Here is a 22,096-nt window from a genome sequence, read left to right as displayed (position 1 = left end):
AAATTTATCATTCTTTGTATACACTAATGGCCCTTACATTCCAATGGCCCTTATAGACATTACCATGTTGACACACAGTAAAATAATTCAGAGATATCCAGGGACTCTATGCCTAAAACTGTATAGTTAATTTTATTCAAAATAGGAAATTATACTAAGAGTATTTAGATTTTTAAGAAGGGTGGGTAAACCAAAAAGAAGAAGTTAAGTGATGAATCACACATATAAAACACATCATCATTCTTAAAAAAATAAAGATAAATGAAGCAATGTCTTTTTGACCATTTTTTTCTTTTTCTTCCATCTTATAAACTTATTAAAATAGACAAAAGTCATTTTCAATTAAATCATAACATCTGTTTGGGGACCCAATCCTCAACCCAATTCGATTTGGAGTTCATTCCTTGTAGTCCTTGTAGTCAAGGTTGGTAGTTGTATTTAGCACAAGGTCATGTATCCTAGATTTTCTGGCTTATTTGTTTAGTGTGTTCTCATTTGTTTGTTTATTATTCATTAATTACTAATTTATAATAGCTAACTTTCTTTTTTTCTAATTTAACATAATATTGATTTAATGAAATAAGAACATGGTCAAATTTTAATAATACTTAACAAAAATGTATTTGTAGTCAAAGTTAGATTGCTAAACTTATTATGAATTTTGATTCCTCTAATATCTAAAAATTTTAGTTTCTTATAAAGTTGTGCTCATTTACTACTATTTAATAATTCTGATTTATATTTAAATTCAATCTAGACATTATTCTATATATAAACATTTTCAGTAGTATATACAAAGAATAATCCATAACTTTCAGTTTTTGCTTTCTGAGTAGATTCTAAATCACTAGTCTGCAAATATATTCTGGACCCATGTCTAAATATATCAAAGGCATGTGACTTTTTTTGGAAAAGGAAGATATTAGTTATCCCAAATAATTTACTACTTGTGAAATCAAATTGACTAGAAAACACACAATTCAGTTGGTATGCTTTGCTCTTTTAAGCGAAGTGTCCATGTAGACCTGAGTGTGCAAGACCTGCAGCCCTTGGCTGCAGAGTGATTGAGGTGACTCATGGTGGAACCAGGATAAAAGATGCCCAGGCTATTTATACACAGAGGAATGACCTACCACAAGACTGTTCTATTCAGATGGAATGATTTGGCAGAATAGATTCTCTTCCATTGAAACAAGACTAAGGAACAAGTTCTAACCACTTGCCAAAACATTCATCATGTTTTCTCCAACTACAAATCTAAGAAATAAATCTTTTTATTTTTATGGGGGAAAAAATCTCCTCTGTTCCTCTCAGCACATGAGAGTATGTTTTTTTGATTTGGCTTCTTTTCTCAATAGAAAGATATGAAAAGGCAATTCATAGAAGAGAACCATATCTGTTTCACTGGGTATCCCAGGTCAGCAAACCTATTTTGCCAATAACAATAGAGATTTATTTCAGAGCTTCTTTCTTTCTCTCTTTCTTTCTTTCTTTCTTTCTTTCTTTCTTTCTTTCTTTCTTTCTTTCTTTCTTTCTTTCTTTCTTTCTTTCTTTCTTTCTTTCTTTTTGTCTTTTGGGGGACTTCAAGTGCATCACACTGCAGTTCCTAATGCACAATCATTGTCAGTCTGGTCAAGACCCTTCTGTTCTTTTCCTTCATGTTTTTGTTTCTGTTTTCCAATATTATTCCTGACCTCACTTTAATTTTTCCTTCCCCACAAGCAGCCATCCTAAAAAGTTTGATGTATGTCATTGAACATACAGAATATCTTTGGAAAATACATAAGCTCTTTATCTGCATGCATATTTAATTTACATAAATTGTATTATGCAATAGATCTCATTCTCTGTCACTCTTTTTATTCATTCAATGCTACATTTTTCAGATGGTGCGATATATCCTTTATTGCTTCTAATCACTTCGTGTTACCCACAATATGCACTCAACACATTTACTTATCCATTCTTTTAATAATAGATATTGTCTGAAGCCAGCTTCCAGCTTCTACAAAGTAGATAGTTGACCCAAGTGCTGGGTCTAGCGTGTATGTGGTAAATTTCTCCAAATACTGCAAACTGATTGCATCAGTTCTAGATGCCCACTAACCTTGTACAAAGGTTCCCAAGTCTCACTGTCCCGCCAACACTTGCTATTCTTCAATGCTGTTACTTTTACCAACCTGATAAATATAAGGATATCTCATTTTAATTTGTATTTCTTTGATTACTATTTAGGGTTAACACTTTACTACATATTTATCAGCCATTTGGTGTTCTCTTCTATGAATTGCCTTATCAAATCTTTTTACAATATTTAAATTTGTTTGACTCTAGCATATTCACTGTTTTTAATATAAAATGATTGGGATGAGTTGGGATGGTTGTCTGTCTAGCATTCTTGGGCTTAAAATATAGCCTAAAAGTATGACGTTAGATCTAGGGGGAAATTACGAGAGAGTGAATGAAGACTGTTAAATATGAGTTTGAATCACAGTTGCATAAATTAATTACTGAGAGATATAGAGCAACTTGCTTTCTCTGTGCATGTCTGTGTGTGTGTGTGTGTGTGTGTGTGTGTGTGTATGTATGTGTACATGTGTAAAATCAGGAAGATAATAATTGTGATTTATTGTGAGGGCTTGTTATTTACTCTAAAATCTCTCATGTAAAGTTTGCTATGTGATACATGGACAATCAGCTACTCAGTTTCTTTATCTTCTGTCTGATTTTTATGGGGATCTCAACAATGAAATTTTATAGTGTTCATGATATCTTCCTCATTGGCATTGTTCAGGAGGATTAAGGAAAAGCCTTTCTTGAAAATGAGTGTAAATGACTTGTGAAATCTTTTCCAGGCCTGTATTCACAGAATTCACCCATACAAATTTGCCTAGACCTTAGCAATAATGGGTTGTCAGAGGTTTTCGATTCCCTCTTAGACTTGATAGATGTCTGACATTTGTCATGGTTTTTTTGTTTTGTTTTGTTTTGTTTAATTTTAAGGGAAAATTCATTTGGGCATTTTCTATGTGAATTTTGAAATCACCAAATCAAACTTTTTAAAAATAAAAAACCCTGGAAACTTTGATCCTTCCTTCCTTCCTTCCTTCCTTTCTTCCTTCTTTTAGTAATGCAGTAGTAAAAATGGGTCTATAAAATCTCATTAAAGATTATACTGTAATGTCACCTAATTTAATATTATTACCTGTCTAAAGTCTATGCTTTAGTTCTTTCATCTCTAAAATAGGTTGGAAGCAGTAATTTCTAAAATATTTAACTGATTCTAAATTCCATGATCCTATGAGTCCACAGAATTGAGAGTAGCCTGTTAATGTTAACAGGAATTGTACTGTTAGAAGACATTCCATGTTGGGAATCAATCCTAGATCTCTGAGCCAGCTGAGGCAAGACCTTCATTAACAAGGAAGGTATTTGTGTGAATTATCTAAAGGCGTCCACCTCCTGGTGGACAAGTGACAGAAAGATGTTCCTTCCTCAAGGCACAGAGCTTTTCAGGAGCTATGAGAGATGCATTTCAGGCCTCCTGATACTTCTGGGCAGAATAGGAAGAATGTACATGATGATCCTTAGGCCAATGTTATTTTAGATCCAGTTGTGACCATTCAAGCCTCCAGCTTCATAACAAGTCAGTAATGTTGTAGCAGAGGACTAACTGGTGATGTGTGTACACTGTAACTAATGGGAGTATATTCATGTAAATTTCTGAACACTCCAGTTTAGGAAACAAACTACTTTGGGGTTTGTTTATTTATTTTAATATCATTTACCCAGGCACTTACTGCTGGTAGAAATTACGTGTTTTAATTAAATATATATTTCAGTTTCTTTCTTACCTACTTTTTTTTTTCAATTTCTGGCATAATTACATTTAAGACATTTTGGGAATGGCTAAATAATCAGATTTACAAGAGGAAGTTCACTGTTCATCATGGTAGATTTGTCATTCTCCCCTTCTGGGTTATGGATCCTTCATAGACCCTTCTCTGTCCCCAGAGCCATAAACAACATGTCTTTCCTTTCATGGGGCCACAGACACTCTCCTTTCCTCTTCCTGGAGAATTAGTACCCATGCAGCACCCTCTGATTCATCTCCCCAGGGTAGGCTGCACTGCTGGCTGCCTATAGCTGTTCAGGATTCATTAAATTCATTTAAATTCCCCCTGGTGTCAAAGACTTGGAGGAGGTGAGTCCCACCCAGCAGATGTCTCTCCTCAGCTAGGGTTCATTTAGGTTCTTAAATGCCCTGGGAGCTAAATACCTTCTTTCCTGCCTCACCAGCTGACAGATGGATAGTCACTGGACACTGAGCTGAATAGTCATGGGCTTGGCAGATCATGGAGAGAAACAAACAGAGTCTGACAGATCTCCTAGAGAATGGAACCCACTTCCTCCATACAAAAGAGCCTTAGTGGGAGCCTAAAAATGAAAGTATATAAGATGGAGGATATCACATATGGCAGTTTATATGATATATAATAAACTTCTCTGACATGAGACATTTTTTTTGAGACTGAGCACAAAGGGATGTTCAAATTAATCATTATTATCCACATTAATAGTGGTTAATGCTTATTTATTAATCACTCACTATGTGCCAGACATTTTGCTAAATCCCCACAATGTTAAGCTATTTTACCTACTATTATTTTATTTTAAGGGCTGTAGCTCAGTGATAGCCTAACTTGCACAAAACCCTGGGTTCAATCCCCTGTGCCACACACATACACACACAAAATGAGATTCATAGACATGTATTTATATTAAAATATGTTCAGGAGATATTTTAAATTGGAAAACAAAATTTTAAAAAGTTATTGCAAAAGAATTTATTTTCTTCAACTTTGAAATTCCTTCAAAAATGATTTCTTTTATTTTTTATTTTTATTGAAAAAGAAAATGTATATCCATCCCATTATACAAAAAGAGATATTTACATATAAGGAAATACCAATTAAATTGTTAATATAGTTAGTTCTAAAGAATGAGATGAAGAATGAAGAAAGAGGGTGAATTATTCTCTCTCACTTTATTCAAGACTTTATAATTAATTTATAAAGTCTTAATGTATAATGATTCAAGCTTTTATTTTGACTGTTGATTTTTTCAATAAAGATTTTTTAAGATAACAGTAAATGAATAAAAGATGTCACAGCCTCATCAAGTTCTAACAACTTTCTTTATAATACCCAAATGGGTATTTCATCTAAGCTATAAAGCCTCAATAGAATACAAGCTTATAAACATTCATAATGGACTGAAGCTAAGTAAACTTAATAAAAGCAAAGAATTATATATCTATTTTTAAGTTGCCCTAAATATATTGATCCAAATAGAAAATGTTGGTAGTTTGCTAAGTCCTTATAATTTGATGATAATGATAATTATGACTAACATTTATATAGCCATTTTAAAATTTACCAATACAAAAAGCTCACTCATTTATAATTTTAATTTGACCCTTCCAGTGACCCTTTTAAGGAGATATTTCATCCTGGTAATAATAGCTGTCATTTTTAAGCACCTGCATCTCATGTGCCAGGAACAATGCAAAGTATTCTACTAATGCTATTTTATTTAATTCCCAAACACTGCTATGGATTGAGTACGTATTAGCTCCAGCAGCAAGTTACAAAAATGAATAGCAGCAATGGCTCAGTATAAAAACAGCATAAAAATGTCTGTGTAAAGGGTTCAGGGCTTTTGTGGTGATTTCATGATCATGAGGGTCCCAGGTCCTGCTCTTGCTCTGCTGGTGTTAACACACACTCCTCATCTCATGGTTCATAATGACTGCAGATCCTGTCTAAATCCTGGATATCAGGAAGGGAAGAAGAAAACATATCATCCTCCCATTTATTTATTTATTTATTATTTATATATGCAGCAGAGTACATTACAATTCTTATTAATATATAGAGCACAATTTTTCTTATCTCCGGTTGTATACAAAGTATATTCACACCAATTCATGTCTTTGTACCTGTACTTTGGATAATAATGATCATCACATTTCACCATCATTAATAACCCCATTCCTCCTCCCTTCCCCTCTAACCCTTCTGCTCTATCTAGAGTTCATCTATTCCTCCCATGCTCCCTCTCTCTATCCCATTATGAATCAGCCTCCTTATATCAAAGAAAACATTCAGCATTTGGTTTCTTGGGATTGGCTAACTTCACTTAGCATTATCTTCTCTAACTCCATCCATTTAAACCTGCAGATGCCATGATTTTATTCTCTTTTATTGCTGAGTAATATTCCATTGTGTATGTATGCTACATTTTTTTTATCCATTCATCTATTAAAGGGCATCTAAGTTGGTTCCATAGTTTAGCTATCATGAATTGTGCTGCATTGATGTGGCTATGTCCCTGTAGTATGCGGTTTTTAAGTCCTTTGGGTATAAACCAAGGAGAGGGATAGCTGGGTCAAATGGTGGCTCCATTCCAAGTTTTCCAAGAAATCTCCATACTATTTTCCATATTGGCTGCACCAATTTGCAGTCCTACCAGCAGTGTATGAGTGTACCTTTTTCCCCCATATCCTCGCCAACACTTACTGTTGTTTATATGCTTAATAGCTGCCATTCTGACTGGAGTGAGATGAAATCTTAGAGTGGTTTTGATTTGCATTTCTCTAATTGCTAGAGATGTTGAACAATTTTTCATGTATTTGTTGATTGATTGTATATCATCTTCTGAGAAGTGTCTCTTCAGGTCAAGGTGAGGCACAGACAATCTGCAAGGGTACTACAAGAATATAGGGAAGAAACTGTAATATCTCACTGCAAGAAAGAAAGACACACAGACAACATGAAAAAGCAAGGGAGAAAAGTGCCCCAAACAAACCACGACACTATTATAACAGAACCTATGGACAGAGAAGTTGAGAAATATCAAGAAAGGAGTTCATAAAGTTTATAATTAAAATGATCTGTGAATTAAAGAATGGCCTTAATGAGCAAATACAGGCAAAATTTGATGCCTCCAACAATGAGATAAGAGAGCAAATACAGGTAGCAAAAGGTTACTTCAAGAGAAAGATAGACACTCTGAAAAAAAAAAAAGCAAACAGAAATCCTTGAAATGAAGGATACAATAAACCAAATTAAAAACTCAATAGAAAGCATAACCAACAGACTAGATCACTTGGAAGAAAGAATGTCAGATAATTAAGACAGAGTACACTATCTGGAAAATAAAGTTGATCACACAGTGAAGATGGTAAGAAACCATGAATAGAACATCCAAGAATTATAGAACACCATCAAAAGACCGAATATAAGAGTTATTGGGCTACAGGAAGGCACAGAGTTTCAAACCAAAGGAATGGCACAATCTCTTCAATGAGAAAATTTCCCAAGCATGAAGAACGAATTGAAAAACCAAATACAGGGGATGGGGGATAGTAGAGGATAGGAAAGGCAGCAGAATACAACAGACACGAGTATGGCAATATGTAAATCAATGGAAGTGTAACTGATGTGATTCTGCAATCTTTATACGGGGTAAAAATGGGAGTTCATAATCCACTTGAATCAAAGTGTGAAATATGATATATCAAGAATTATGGAATGTTTTGAACAACCAACAATAAAAAAATTCAATTATCTTCAGAGTGTGAAGAAACCCCCCCCCCCAAAAAAAAAAACTAGGAGGAAAAAAATCCCTAATATCCATCAACTAATGAATGAATAAATTAAGTGTAGCATATCCACCAAATATAATGCTTTTCAGCCATAAAAAGGAATAAAGCATTTGTATATACTGCAACATAAATGAACCTCAAAACCTAAGTGAAAACCTCAGTTGCAAAAAAAAAACCACTTTATATTATTTAATTTACATTAAATCCCCAGAATAGACAAATCTATAATGACAAAGTAGATCAGTGGTCACCTAGAGCTAGGTTGGCAGTGGGGATGAGAGTGATTGCCAATGAACAAGAGGTTTCTGAGGGAGAGGGGGATGAAAAAGGCTAAAATTAGACTGTAGTAAATTAGATTTATTTGGAGATACAATCATCCACTTCATTTTCTACATATCTAAAATCTACTAGAAAATTATTATCACCTCTGCTTTGTGTGACACTGCAATTCTTGTATGTCAAACCTATCTTAAAGGGTTTTGGTCACTTTATTTAAAAGACTGAGACACTTAGAAAGAGCAGCAGATGTTTTTAAAAATAATGTCAAAAGAGGATACTCAAAAGTGATATAATCACAACTGGCATTGTTGTTTTTATCTTAATCTTTTATTCCCCACTCATTTGTTGCTGTTTTTCTATTCTAGGCTATAAGGATTTGCTTCACCAATCCCCCAAAAAACAAAAGCCAAATGCTTTCTTTGATATGAGGATGCTGACTCATAATGGCAATGGGGGGGGGCATGGGAAGAATAGAGGAACTTTAGATAGGGCAAAGAGGAGGGAGAGGTAGGAAGGGGGTAAGAGAGTAGAAATAATGGTGGAATGAGTTAGACATCATTACCCTGAGTACGTGTATGAAGACATGAATGGTGTGAAAATACTTTGTGTACAATCAGTGACTTGAAAAATTGGGTTCTATATGTATGATATGAAATGAATTGCATGCTGTCATTATGTATAAAAAATTAGAATAATTAAATAATTTAACAAAAAAAGAATAAATTTGCTTCAGCTTTACCAAAATGAAAAAAAAGAAAAAAGAAAAACCAAATACAAGAGGCTTACAGGACACGAAATGTACAAAATTACAACATAACTACACCAAGGCACATTATAATGAAAATGCCTAGCATACAGAATAAGGATAGAATCTTAAAAGCCGCAAGAGAGAGGAATCAGATCACATATAGGGGGAGACCAATTCATATCTCAGTAGATTTTTAAACCCAGACCCTCAAAGCCAGGAGATCGTGGAACAACATATACCAAGCCCTGAAAGAAAATGGATGCCAACCAAGAATCTTATACTCAGCAAAACCAAGCTTTGGATTTGATGATGAAATAAAAACCTTGCATGATAAACAAAAGTTTACAACTAGAAATCCTGCACTACAGAACATCCTTAGCAAAATATTCCAAGAAGAGGAAATGCAAAACAATGATTAAAATCCTCCCTTCTCTTTTAAGAACACTTCTTAGAAGTTGCAAACACTGCTTCTATATTTATCTCTGTGACCAGAAATTAACCACAAAAATACATTCAACTATAAGGGAAGTCCAAGATGTGGGCATCATTCTGAGCATATGTGTCTTTCAAAACTTTATGGATTCTTTACTGACGAAGAAGTGGAGAGAGGACATAGGGGCAAAATTAACGGTCTTTTTCATAATGTTATTATTCTAGTTCTACTAACGAGGAGTTAATAAATATGTTAATACAACCAATGTTTCTAGTAAGTAGTTAAAATTTGAAACTTGTATTTTCTCCACCACAGTACACCATCCCTTGTACTCTTAGTTAATCAACTTATTAACATGGTTATAATTCAATTAATCATATACAAAACATTTTTTAACTCAGAGGACAACTGGCAAGGTTTAGCTAGTTATCTGGTGCATTAGCTATTCTACTTGTAGGAATAAATACTCACCCAATGCATGAATGCTTTTGGTCAATACATAGTTTAAAACTCGGGGGTTATAAATGTTTTGTATTACTTAAATCGAATTACTATAAAAGTGAAATTGATTAAAGAACAAAAAAATCCTTGGATAAACACAATTGACATCCCTTATACCATCAAAAGTGGCTTGCACCTCTGAATTAAAAACTATTATTTGTAAACTTGCTTTAAATCACACATAGGCTTTGAATGATATTAGTTTAATGACAATTTAAATAGTAAGGTAATACAATTACATAATCAATTAAATGCTAAGCACTATCTGTCTTATGCATTTTATGCTGCAACTGAAAAAAAAAAAGGATTCTGTGTGTGGCTACCACTGTATTGTATATTAAGCACTGAATATGTGCCTAGTCAAAACACACTTTTGAGATTTCAAAGGCTTAGTACAAAAATAGGAATGCAAAATATCTCATTAAATAACATCTATGTTTACCCCAGGTTGAAGTGATATTTTAAATATATTGGGTTAAATAAAATATATCATTAACTTATTTTCATTTCTTTTCACTTTTTAAATTTATCTACTAGAAAACTTTACACTTCACATATAGTTTGAATTTGAGGCTTATGTTATTATTTCTTTTAGACAGTCATGATGTACTCTACACAGAGAAGCAATGGAAGACAAACGCAGATGGTATCCACCACTGTCCGAAAGAGAAAGAAGGAAAGATAGATACATTTTACTGCAGAGTGTCCTGCATCTCCCAGTCACTAGACAGGGGTAGTGTGGCTTCATTTTAGGTTCCAATACTTGAAGAGGATTTTTAAAAATTTAATTAAACTCTTTTGGGGAAAAAAAAATACCATGCCTTTTTAAAGGACTCCACTATCAAGTGGAGTCAGGGAGGAACTTGTGATCACTAATTTGGTTTTCTAGTTACTAGTAGAGGAAGAAGTATCTAGGGATAGAGACACATGCACTGTGCTCATTGGTAAGACTCTTGCCACACTGGAGGCAAAGCCACCAATCTTGAATCAACTCCAGTGTTTCAGTGGCAAATATTAGAAAATTAGCCACATATTTTCTCAACACTAAGCCCAACAACAAAGCAAGATTCTGCCCTCTTTCTCTGCAGGTTTATCAGGCTCTGCTTTCTTAGATGTGTTGGTTTCATTTTCAAATTATATTTCATAGCATAATGAATCAGGGACTTTATTTCTTATTATTCTGTTTAATTCTTACCACACTTTTCATCAATAAGACTTCCCAAAATATAATTCCACAAATCGCTTCACGGGTTTTTTTCTGGCATTCATCTATTTATGCACTTAGTGAGTATATTTGTTGAGAACCTAGAATGTGTGAGCCACAACTCAGTTCTCTTATGGAGCTTGCTATATTTCTCCCATAAGTTTTAGCTTGCTATATTTCTCTTATGAGCTAAAACTCTCATTCATAGCATGAAATGAGATAAATGCCTATGAATCATGTCCTTAAGTTTGTCAACATGGTAGGACTCTTCATTAGGCTTAAAAACTCCCTATTCCTTAACTGAACCTTTAAGAAACTTACATATTTGATATTCAATCTCCAAATTAGAAGAGAGGGTCAGGCTGGTCAGTACAAGACATTCCTGGCAAGAAACTTCCGCAACAGGATTTTCTGTTCTTCAGTAACTGGCATCCCTCAACAACTAAAGCTCAGGGGACTACATGGTGTCTCTTCTCCAATGTATTTATCAATGGAGAAGAATAAGGCTTTAATTCTCTGTAAAATTCTGTTTTCTTTATGCCCAGCAAAAACACTAAAGGGGTTCCCTAGGGCATGACCCCTGGAAGAAGGCTATTTGGCTTTTATGGCCACAGCACCATTTCTCAAACCCCATCACAAACCCACCCCTCTGGGGGCCAGGGGTCGAGGGAGAAATAAATTAATTCTTTCTTTGTCCTGCTGAAGATGTGTCTAGACCTCTCAGTGCTTGAAGATTGAACTAGAAGGTCCTTGGTTTAAGTTCATGGCTCAGCATCTCACCTGCAGTGATCAGGAAGTTATATCTTTATATAATTATATATTTGTTTAATTCTTCCTGAAGTAAGCTTTTTTTTTTTTTTTTTAACAGTCTTGGGGATGGAACCCAGGACTTCAAGTATGCTAAGTAAGCACTTGGTAAGCTACATCCACAGTCCTTCTATTTTATTTTATTTTTATTTTGGAATAAGGTCTTGCTAATTTGCTCACGCTGGCCTTGAACTTGTGATCCTCCTGCCTCAGCCTCCTGAGTAGTTAGGATTACAGGTTCCGGACATCATGTCTGTCTATTTGGTTTCAATATTTAAAAGCCCACGGTGAAATTTAAGGAAAGTAAAGCTCAGAAAGTGACAGGATCCTTGACCTCTCAGCTGTTTAATACAGTCATTGGGGAACCCCAGTGAACCCTAGCCCTGATAATTTCCTCCTGATGACAGGGGATAGACAGATGCAAGTGGTAGAAACATGAGGTTACAGGAATGATTCTATAAAATGAGCTCACTGTACTCATTCCCACATTCTCTCTTTTCTGAGAAGCAATTTACTTGCAGCCCTGCCTGGCCTCGGTGAAGAGGATATGTCACATTCCTCAGCAAACTGTTATCTGTAGGAGAAATGTAGGCCCAAAATAATGTCAAAAGGAACCCAAGTTACCCTGAAGGTAACCTGAAAATTTTGTGGAGCCTTTTCTTAGACCAGATTCTGAAACTCAGGGAAATAAGGTGACCTAGAGTTGTCATGGTAGTGCGAACTTGAATGTCTAGAATGTCTAATGTCATTCAGCTCTCAGTCAAAAATCAAGAGTAGGACCTGGGTGGGAGTCTCTGGAACTTCTCTGGGATCCCCAACAAAACTAGAGTACAGGAGAGGCATGCTGTCCCTCTCCTCTCTGAAAGGACCCACCTTCTCTTTTGAAAGTGTCTCTTTTCCCTTTAACAAATTTATGCCTGCTACTCTGAGATACAAGTCTGACGTGATCTCAAGAATTGGGGTTTACCGGGGATTATCTTTACCCTGCATCAGTTTCCCAAAAGGCCCTATTCAATAACACTGAAATCCAAGTAACCCAGAGATTACTTGGCAACTGCACAATTAACCTTCCCTAACTTCATGCAAAACTTAGTTGGAAAGAAGGAACACAGGTTTCTGAAAATATTAGCAGGACGCAGAAATGAAACCTCCCCTCTAGTTTAATTTTTTTTATTTCTCAGGCAAGGGATTGTCAGAGGTACATTCCCACTCAGTAATCTCTACCACACATTCCTTCTCCCTCTCCTGTTCAGAAACAAAGAAAAGCAAAATCTCTTTTAGGCTGTTTGTCAAGGATTAAAAGGCAACCACCAAAAGCATATATTCCTTTGATATCATGTGTTTACTCTGTGTGTGTGTGTGTGTGTGTGTGTGTGTGTGTTTTACCAGGGATAAAACCCAGGGCCTTCTGCATGCTAAGTAAGTAAGTACTTTACCACTGAACTGCATCTGAAGTCCAAACTTAAGTCTTAATGATATGTAAATTATTCTGGAAAGAAGTTAAAAATTTAACCTTATTATCTTAACCATCATTTTGTATTGATGAGAAAGAATGCAAAGTTTGTGAAGATGCTAAATAATCCTCACAGTGGTACTGGAGATAGGTAGGGCTGCAACAGGCAATTTGAAGTATCAAGGAAAATGTTTGTCTACAGATTATTATGAGCAGGGTTGACAGTAGGATGTTACTTTTTACTTCTTGCTGTGGCTACCGAGGAGTGTAAAAGTGTCACATAAACCTATAATTATCAAACTTTGTGGAAATTTTTGTGTACTTGAGTAGAATTGTTAAAACATCCCTTATTAAGATGTATTTCACAGTAAGATTTTGGAGTTAGATACACTAAGCTTCTCCACAAGCCTTCCCACTTTGGATGATATAAACTTCAACTGTTTTACTTGAGAATTCGGTCCAGGTGTTTCCTAGGAGCCCTGCCCTTTCACATCCGTTTGGGAGCTCCTCTTTGAGCGTTTCCCACTCTGTATTGCACCCTTCCTGCATTGTGACTATCAGATGCCACATATGCTGCATTCTTGTTTAGAATGTTGTGAATGGTTAATGTCAGTAGGTCCTTCCATCTCTGTTCACATCCACACGCATGCTCTACTTCCTTATAGTGAACACATCTCACAGGTTTCTAATTTACTCATCTATGCTTAATACTTCTTAGTTCCACCCATCCCATTCATTTTCTTGTCTTTTGTAGCTGAATTAACAATTCTTAAGCAACACAGCAAATACAAATTACAGATTATGTATTTTTACCATTCAATACCACCATTTTGAAATATATTACTTTCTCATTGAAAGACAACTAGAATCTTACATTCTTGACTATATATCCTTTGATCCCAACCCAGATATTTACGATTTCTGATTCAGAGGATAAATGATCAAGATTCTCCACAAGGTCCTCTTCACAAACAAGTGACCCATTAAAATAGTGGCTGCAGTTTTTGAGGTCATATAAGATTTTGAAAGGTATAAACCTTCTTATTTAATGGAAATCACTTAAAAGATAGCTGTGCCTCCTCTGCGCATTCTTATACACAGCACTTGACTGACGTAAAGGTTAAGGTTCAGCCTGTGAATGGGGCCGACAGTAGTTTCAATAAATAGTAATCATTTCTACACAACTTATGTGGTGCTTCCCCATTGTTGACTAACTTGATAAAATCAGAATAGGTACAATCTCTCCTGCTAACCTGATATTCATCTTCAACTTAGAGTTTTGAAATATTCAAATAAATGCAGAGTAAAAATTTTAATGAGTATGGCTGAAATTGACGGTTTCATTTTGAATGGCTGATTATGTGGTTTACTGCTGTTTCAATTTAAGTGTTTCAGTCTGGGTGCTTAGTTGCCTTCTCCTCTGTGAGATTCTGCCTTTTCCCTCTGTTAGCAATGACTTCTTTGAGTGAAGTTTAATCTCATTTTCAATTGTGGAAATAAAGTGAGCAATGACATGTAAACGGTGTCTGTTGACTTGAAATAAACACATTTCAGACACCAGGTCCCTGTGAACATGTTCAAAGCTCCAAACCCTCTTCACAGTGTATTAGCTGAGTAATAGTTGTGCCACCATCTAAACAAATGCACTTTAAGCAATTACCTTGCACATCATTTAATACTGAATTATCTGCTTCTAAATTCCAAGCCTTAATATTTGTGGGCATCTCTTTTCAAAGGACTGTTTTATCTTCTAAGAAGCCTTCTCTGGAAATTTCATCTTATTTTCATTTCCCTTAATTTAAAGCACTCTTTTGAATGCACAGGAATGAATTTAGATCAGTGAGTGAACTAATGAGATGCTAAGAGAAGAAGAGTGTTATTAATCCAGGTAATGACTACACTGTTTGTTGTAGGCAGTTTATGTGTTACCTTAATACTTAGCAAACAAGTGATTTCTATGCCTCAAAGCTGGTTCCTACACCTCACTGACCCCAGCTGTAATTTTATGACCATTGTGAACCACAGAAAAAGATGAACTTTTAAAAATGTCTGGAGAGAATATACCAGGGGTATTTTCTAGTGGACTTTGAGGAAACAGAGATCAGAAGGTTGTTTTTGAATGATGAGTTGAAACTTACAAGTCACAAAATCTAATACCAACTGAGACCTTTGCTCATTCTAGGCCCAATCTCTTCCAACTATTGTCACATAACTTAATAACTTAGTGGCATAAATCAATGGCCATCATTTAGTATTATTATGACAACTCATCATGTGGGGTTTGACTGGACTTGGTGAGGTGGTTGTCACTTGGGGTGTCTTATTGCCTTCACATGCTGAATGCAACAGTGGGTTCCTGGAGCACCTTGCTCTGTAATCATGTGCCTGTCTCCAGGGCTGCAATTCCACTTGTTAGATTCCCTGCATGACAGCTCACAAGTCCAAGTTCCTTGGTTCCAGTCAGATTCTGTGTTCCTTATTCCTAAATAGAAACTCAGAACCAAGGATCACCAGGCATTTGAGGAAAGTGTCTAATGCAAAAAGTTAAAGACTGAAACAAACACAAAACAAAACAAAAAAGAAAAAGAAAATGGATACAGTATCATACAGGCTTACTCTTTTTCCCGTACTATGTTTGAAACCTATTAATTTCAATTGAACTCTCAACAACCCATATAATAAATACTCTTATTATTTCCACTTTACTGAGATAATCTGATGAACAGAAATCAAACAACCTATCTGCCCAACACTGAAGGCTCCATTCAATGGCCATACTGGCATCTGAACTGGCTGCAGTGCCGAGCTCCATACTCTTAGCACCGCACACCAGAGACCCCTCATCTAGTATAAGGAAAAGTATCTGGAAGTAATATCTTCAGAGTCAAAAGTAGATTATCCATGAAAAACATAGCAGAATACTATCTAAAAGAGCTCTTTAAAATAAAAAAAAATCCAGTACTATCAAGAAAACTAGATGAATAAAATCATAAAATTTCAGATAATCTTTCAGACACTAAAACTGGGAAAGTAACCACCATTTGACCCAGCTATTCCATTCCTCAGTTAATAGCCAAAGGGCTAAAAACAGCATACTACAGTGATGGAGCCATATCAATGTTTACAGCAGCACAATTCACAATAGCTAAATTATGGAACCAATCTAGATGTCCTTCATTAGATGAATGGATAAGTAAAATGTGATATATATATATATATATATATATATATATACATATATATACATACACACACAATAAAATATTATTAAGCATTAAAAGAGATAAAATCATGTTATTTGCAGGTAAATGGATGGAGCTGGAGAATATAATGATAAGTGAAGTAATAATCCCCAAAAAATCAATACTGAAAGTTTTCTCTGATATAAGGAGGCTGATTATAATGGGGATGGTGGAGGCATGGGAGGAATAGACAAACTTTAGATAGGGCAAAGGGGAGGGAAGAGACAGGAGGGGATATGGGGGTAGGAAAGACAGTGGAATGAGATAGACATCATTACCCTAAGTACACGTATGAAGACAGGAATGGTGTGACTCTACTTTGTGTAAACCAGAGACATGAAAAATTGTGCTCTATATGTGTAATATGAATTGAATTGCATTCTGCTGTCACATATAACAAATTAGAATAAATTAAAAATAGATGAAAAGCAGGATATAAAAGATGAAAACAAGAGACATCATATCCAATTAATAATAGTTTCACAAGCAGTGAAGAGAATATAGAGGGGACAATATTATCAAAGAAATAAAAATTTTTTAGAGCCAAAGGGCTGAGTAAGGCCTTATCACAATGAATGAAAAAAGAGATTATATCAAGGTTCATTATCAAAAGGCCAGAGATTTTGAAAAAGACCATGTTCAAGAGTGCCCAATGGGGCTGGGGATGTGGCTCAAGCAGTAGCGCGCTCGCCTGGTATGCGTGCGGCCCGGGTTCGATCCTCAGCACCACATACAAAGATGTTGTATCCGCCGAGAACTGAAAAATAAATATTAAAATTCTCTCTTTCTCTCTCTCTCTCTCTCTCTCTCTCTCTCTCTCTCTTAAAAAAAAAAGAGTGCCCAATGTATGATCACATATTTATGGATTTTTAAAATCCCCTTCCACTTTTTATTTCTAATTTTATTCTATGATGTTTATCAAAATATTTTTAATATTTTCATGTCTACTAATCTTTATTTCATTTCCTACAAGTTGGTCTACCCAGTATAATATTCCCTTTGCTATTAAACACATTGTGTATATAAGTCTAATTGGTTTAAATATTTTTCAAAGTCTTCTGTTTTGAGATTACTGTTTTGAATGACTTTATTTCTTACAGGAATTGGGAATTGTGCTGTTTTCTACCTCTTTATTCATTTTTCTCCATCCTACCTTTTTATATTTTGGAATTATGTTGTTTGTTGCAAGAGTTATCTACTCTTGTTTATGTATCCTAGGGAAAAGTTCCTTTTTTTTAGGTAATATTCTGCTTTTCCTCTTTTCAAAGGTTTTTTTAACTTAAAATATATGTTATTGCATATAACTTTTTGTTTTAAAATACTTTTCATACCATAATTTTGCCGCCATAGCCTTCTTTCTCTGAATTTTATATGTAACATTCTTATATCCTTTTGCTTTCAATCTGCTGTGTCCTTTGATTTAGAGTTGCCTATAGATTACACAGTTGTAAATTTCCATTTTGATTGGTATTTTGTAATAATAATTTATAATCAAGTAAATTTCTAAAAGTTAAAAGACATATACAAGTTTATTTTGGGATAAGTTAAAATAGTTTTGTATCTTAATGTGTGATAAGTTCAAAATTGCAAAAAAAAATTGTATATGTATTCACTATTCTTATGAAATATTTTCTTTATCAAAAGATATTAAATCACATATTTGATTGCACTTATCCTTAAAAAAATAGAGATAAAGGGAAGACTTTAAAGTTTTCCAGGATAGAAAAATCAAATCTCTTTACAAGGATTCAGAAGAAAGATCAGATTTCACCAAATTTCTCAAGAGCAGGATTGACCACATTGCAGTTGGAGTGCTCTTCCTTCAACATTCTGAAGGAAAGTAATTTCCAACCCAGAACTCTGTGTCCTGAAATGCCATAATCAAGCTACAGGACAGAATAAAGGTACTTGTTCTGCAGGCAAAACTCAAAATATTTACCTCCCAATCCCCTCTTCTCAAGAGGCTACTCAACTATTTGCTTCTTCAGGATGAAGAAGTAAGTAAAAAAGAAGGCATCAAACCCAAACCATAAAGTGTTGATTACAAATGAGAAAGGACAGGAATACACAGAATATGGGCCAAAGAAATATCCTGGCCCATAGCAATGCAGCAGGCCTGAAGAGCTGCACAGCCTCAAAAAGACTATCTTGGTGAAAATAGTATATCCCCAAATGTGCCTGATTTTACTGAGAGTTTAACAGCAGAGTCAGAAAATTTGAGGATGCTTGAATGATAAGTACATAAGAAACTAAGGAAACAGTGCATAGCTAAAGTCCAGGAAAAACAATTATTGCAAGAGAAGAAATGTAAATTATAAAACACAGGGTGGCTCAGCTGCGAGTGGTATGCAGTCATAGCAATTGTAAACATTAATATTGATTTTACTCCCAAGTGTGCTATAAATAGGATGTATTTATGGTGTGTGGTGAGAAGGGGTGTTAGACCCCCTAATTGACATTTTTTCATAAGGGGAAATCATTCAATAATGATATCTAAAATTGGAAAATCAGTAAGGTGAATAGGTAGCTTAGAGATTCGGGGATACATACAAACAACCCAATGCTAAAAGTCCTGCTTTTAGCATAGAGCACTGGAGAAGGAAAGCTATTAAAAGGCTTCAAGTCCTATTTTAATTTTTCAAAGTATGAAAATGTGTATTGCTCAGATAAAATTAAAGATGAAGTCAAATTGCAGCTCCACTGAAATAATATTTATTTATCAGTGTCTTATCAGTATCTATAATTGTGAATGGAAAACAAGAGCTACTGCCCTACTTGCTGTGATTGGGGGTTTAGTTGAAAACATCCTATTAGAAGAAACCTGGATCCCTTTCAGTGAGCAGACTTTTTCTATTGGCTGCAGAGAATGAGGTATATCTCCAGTCCTTGGTTCCTACCTGGCAGTTTTGTCTGAAGGGGTAGAGCTTGACTGGAGGAGCTGGCCCATGGGGCTTACAGGTGTCAGGGTTGATGAAGACCTGAGAAACCATGGAATGTTCAACAATAGTATGTAGTATGTATACACTCCTCTCCACCCCTCTGTGGGTTTATCAAGGGTTCATTTTATAAAACCTCATGACCTCTGTGTTTTTAGCCATGAACAAACTTCTGCATTTAAACATCTGTAGAAGTATAAGAATTACCTATATACACTTTAGAAATATTTCAAAACAGTTAAGTCCTATTTCTAAGTGTATTTTGTTCCAGAGGATATTCACTAACCAGATCTAACCCAGCAGCTCCTAGTCTCCAAAAAGATGTTTGAGGTAGGAAGAAAGAAGACAATGTTTTTTGTTGTTTTTTTTATTGTTTGTTTTGTTTGACTGTAGTAGGAAAAAGAGAACCAGTTTTTTTCAGCCCATTGAGAAATTATTGACCTTGGAAAAAGTTGTAAGCAGTACCTCTTGCTATCTTGTTCAATCTCCTAAGCAAAACAGTTGCACTGAAGCTCACCCATAAAACCCTATAGGTTTTTCTCCTTCAGGTGCCTCAGGCTCACATGGCTGTGGACAAGGACTTGGAACTGGTGCTTGACTTCATGTCACGCATACCTTTATCATTATTGTTGTTGTTTTTTTTTTTTATAACCCATGAGCTTTACTTATATTTCTACATTCTTAAGATTTTTTTCTTAAGAAATATATCTAGTATCATCTGCTGTTTATCCTCCATCTTCACTGCTTCCTTCACTCAAAAGATCTTTACACGTAACTTTTTTTTTTTTTTTTAGGTACTGAGGATTGTATGTAAGGGTTCTTTACCATGAGTCACATCCCCAGTCCTTATTAATTTTTATTTTGAGACAGGTTCTCATTAAATTGCTTAGAGCCTCACTAAATTGCTAAGACTGGCCTGAATGTTGCAATCCTCCTGCCTTAGCCTCCCAAGTTGCTAGGATTACAGGCATGTACCACTGTGCCTGGCTTTCAAGGAATTTTTGTGGCATCTATAACTGTCCTTTAATAGCATTTAACACTGTGCAATGTTCTTAGCATTTGTGGACAGCAGGTTGAGAATACATTTCTAACATTTTAAATGTGTATATTAAGTAACTTATAGGGGGAAAAAACCTAAAGAAATAATCAGACAAATGCACATGGGTGTTTGCTATAGTGTTATTAGAAAAATTGAAATTAATCTTTTGTTATTTGAAAATTGAATTAAGATTACTTAATTGTTTATCCTTAGTAAATTTCTGAAATACATCCAATAGAATTATGGTACCATGTAGCATTATCGTTGATGAGGGGGAGATCAATTGATCAAAGGTCTATTGATCTCTCTATATATCTATCTTTAATTTTTTTAGGAATCTCAAAAGTTTATCCTTAACTGGAAAAGAGTATGGTATTGTAGGGTAGGAAAAATGTTCTAGGGGCAGTAAATGGTAGGGGAACAACTAAAGATATATTGAGGAAAGTTATTGAACCATAAGGTTATTTTAGTAAATGCATATAGAATAATTTCAGTGTTGATTTCCAACCTCTGGTGATCAGGATTTTTTTTCTCTTTCTGGTAGAGGAAGTGCAATCTCATCGGAAATTTTAGAGCTTGTTTTTAGAAAAAAAAAAAAAAAAGTGGTTAAAAAGCCCTTCCTGTACCTGCTCTTTCTCAAGTGCTTGCCTCTCAAAATAACCAATATACAAAAGGACATATTTTGGGTTGTCTTGTCCTGAACTCCTCAGTCTTAAAATGTGTGTGTATATTTTCCTAATGTCTACCCATGTGAATGTCTGAAAGAAAGCATGTGAAATTTTTCATAATGTTTTTCATTTATAAACAAGGATGGGTTTATTTTATTTAATTTTAATGAATTGTCTGATTTTGTTTTTCCACAAGTCAAATTATTTATTGATCAGAAAGAAGGAATAAACTACTTTCATTTAAAAACATATTTTATGGGAAATTACTCCTTGAATTAAATCCTTTATAAATTCTTCCAATAAAATGTAATGCATTCCACTGTCATATATAAATTTAAAAAAAAAGAATACAAATAAATGTTGGTGAGGATGTGGAGAAAAATGAACACTTACACATTGTTGGTGGGACTGCAAATCAGTACAACCACCTTGGAAAGCACATATAGAGATTCCTCAAAAGATTAGGAACGAGACCACCCACATGGCCCAGCTATTCCATTCCTTGATATTTATCCAAAAGGACTAAAATAAATAAATAAATAGATAGATAAATAAATAAATAAATTCTTCCAATGAAAGAATTTTTCCCATTATCACTGTATTAGAAATAACTATTGGGGATAATAGCTAAACCACTTTTGAAACATAAGCAATAGTCCCAGATGCAACTCCAAGCAATTGTCCATATCTTTGAGCCTGAGAACAATTAAGTTAAAAACTTTTATATATTTTCCATGGGAATAAATTTAGGGGTGGTATTGGAAGTATGATAAAATGGCCAATAATGAATCTTAAATGGGAACAGCCCTTTGGACATAGGAGCCTCTGCCTTTGGTTGAGGAAGGAAAGATCACTGATGAGAACACTTTACTACCCAATGGAAGTCAAAAATCTCCTTGCTCATGAACAAGGTGTGAAATAAAGCATGCAACCTGTCAGGAACCCTGGGAGTACAAATGTGAGTTTTTAAACTTATCTTAAGTAACACAGAGGTCTGTGCAAAAGTTGTGAGTGTACCACGCAGATGCTATCTGCTCATCAGCAGAAGGCAGCATAGCTTGATTAGGATTGTTGACTGGAGTAAAATGAGAGCATCTAGAACGTGAAGAAAGATTCC

The sequence above is a fragment of the Ictidomys tridecemlineatus genome, chromosome 7 (genome assembly GCF_052094955.1).
Source record: "Ictidomys tridecemlineatus isolate mIctTri1 chromosome 7, mIctTri1.hap1, whole genome shotgun sequence".
Taxonomy (NCBI): Eukaryota; Metazoa; Chordata; class Mammalia; order Rodentia; family Sciuridae; genus Ictidomys; species Ictidomys tridecemlineatus.
This window is presented reverse-complemented; position numbering follows the sequence as displayed.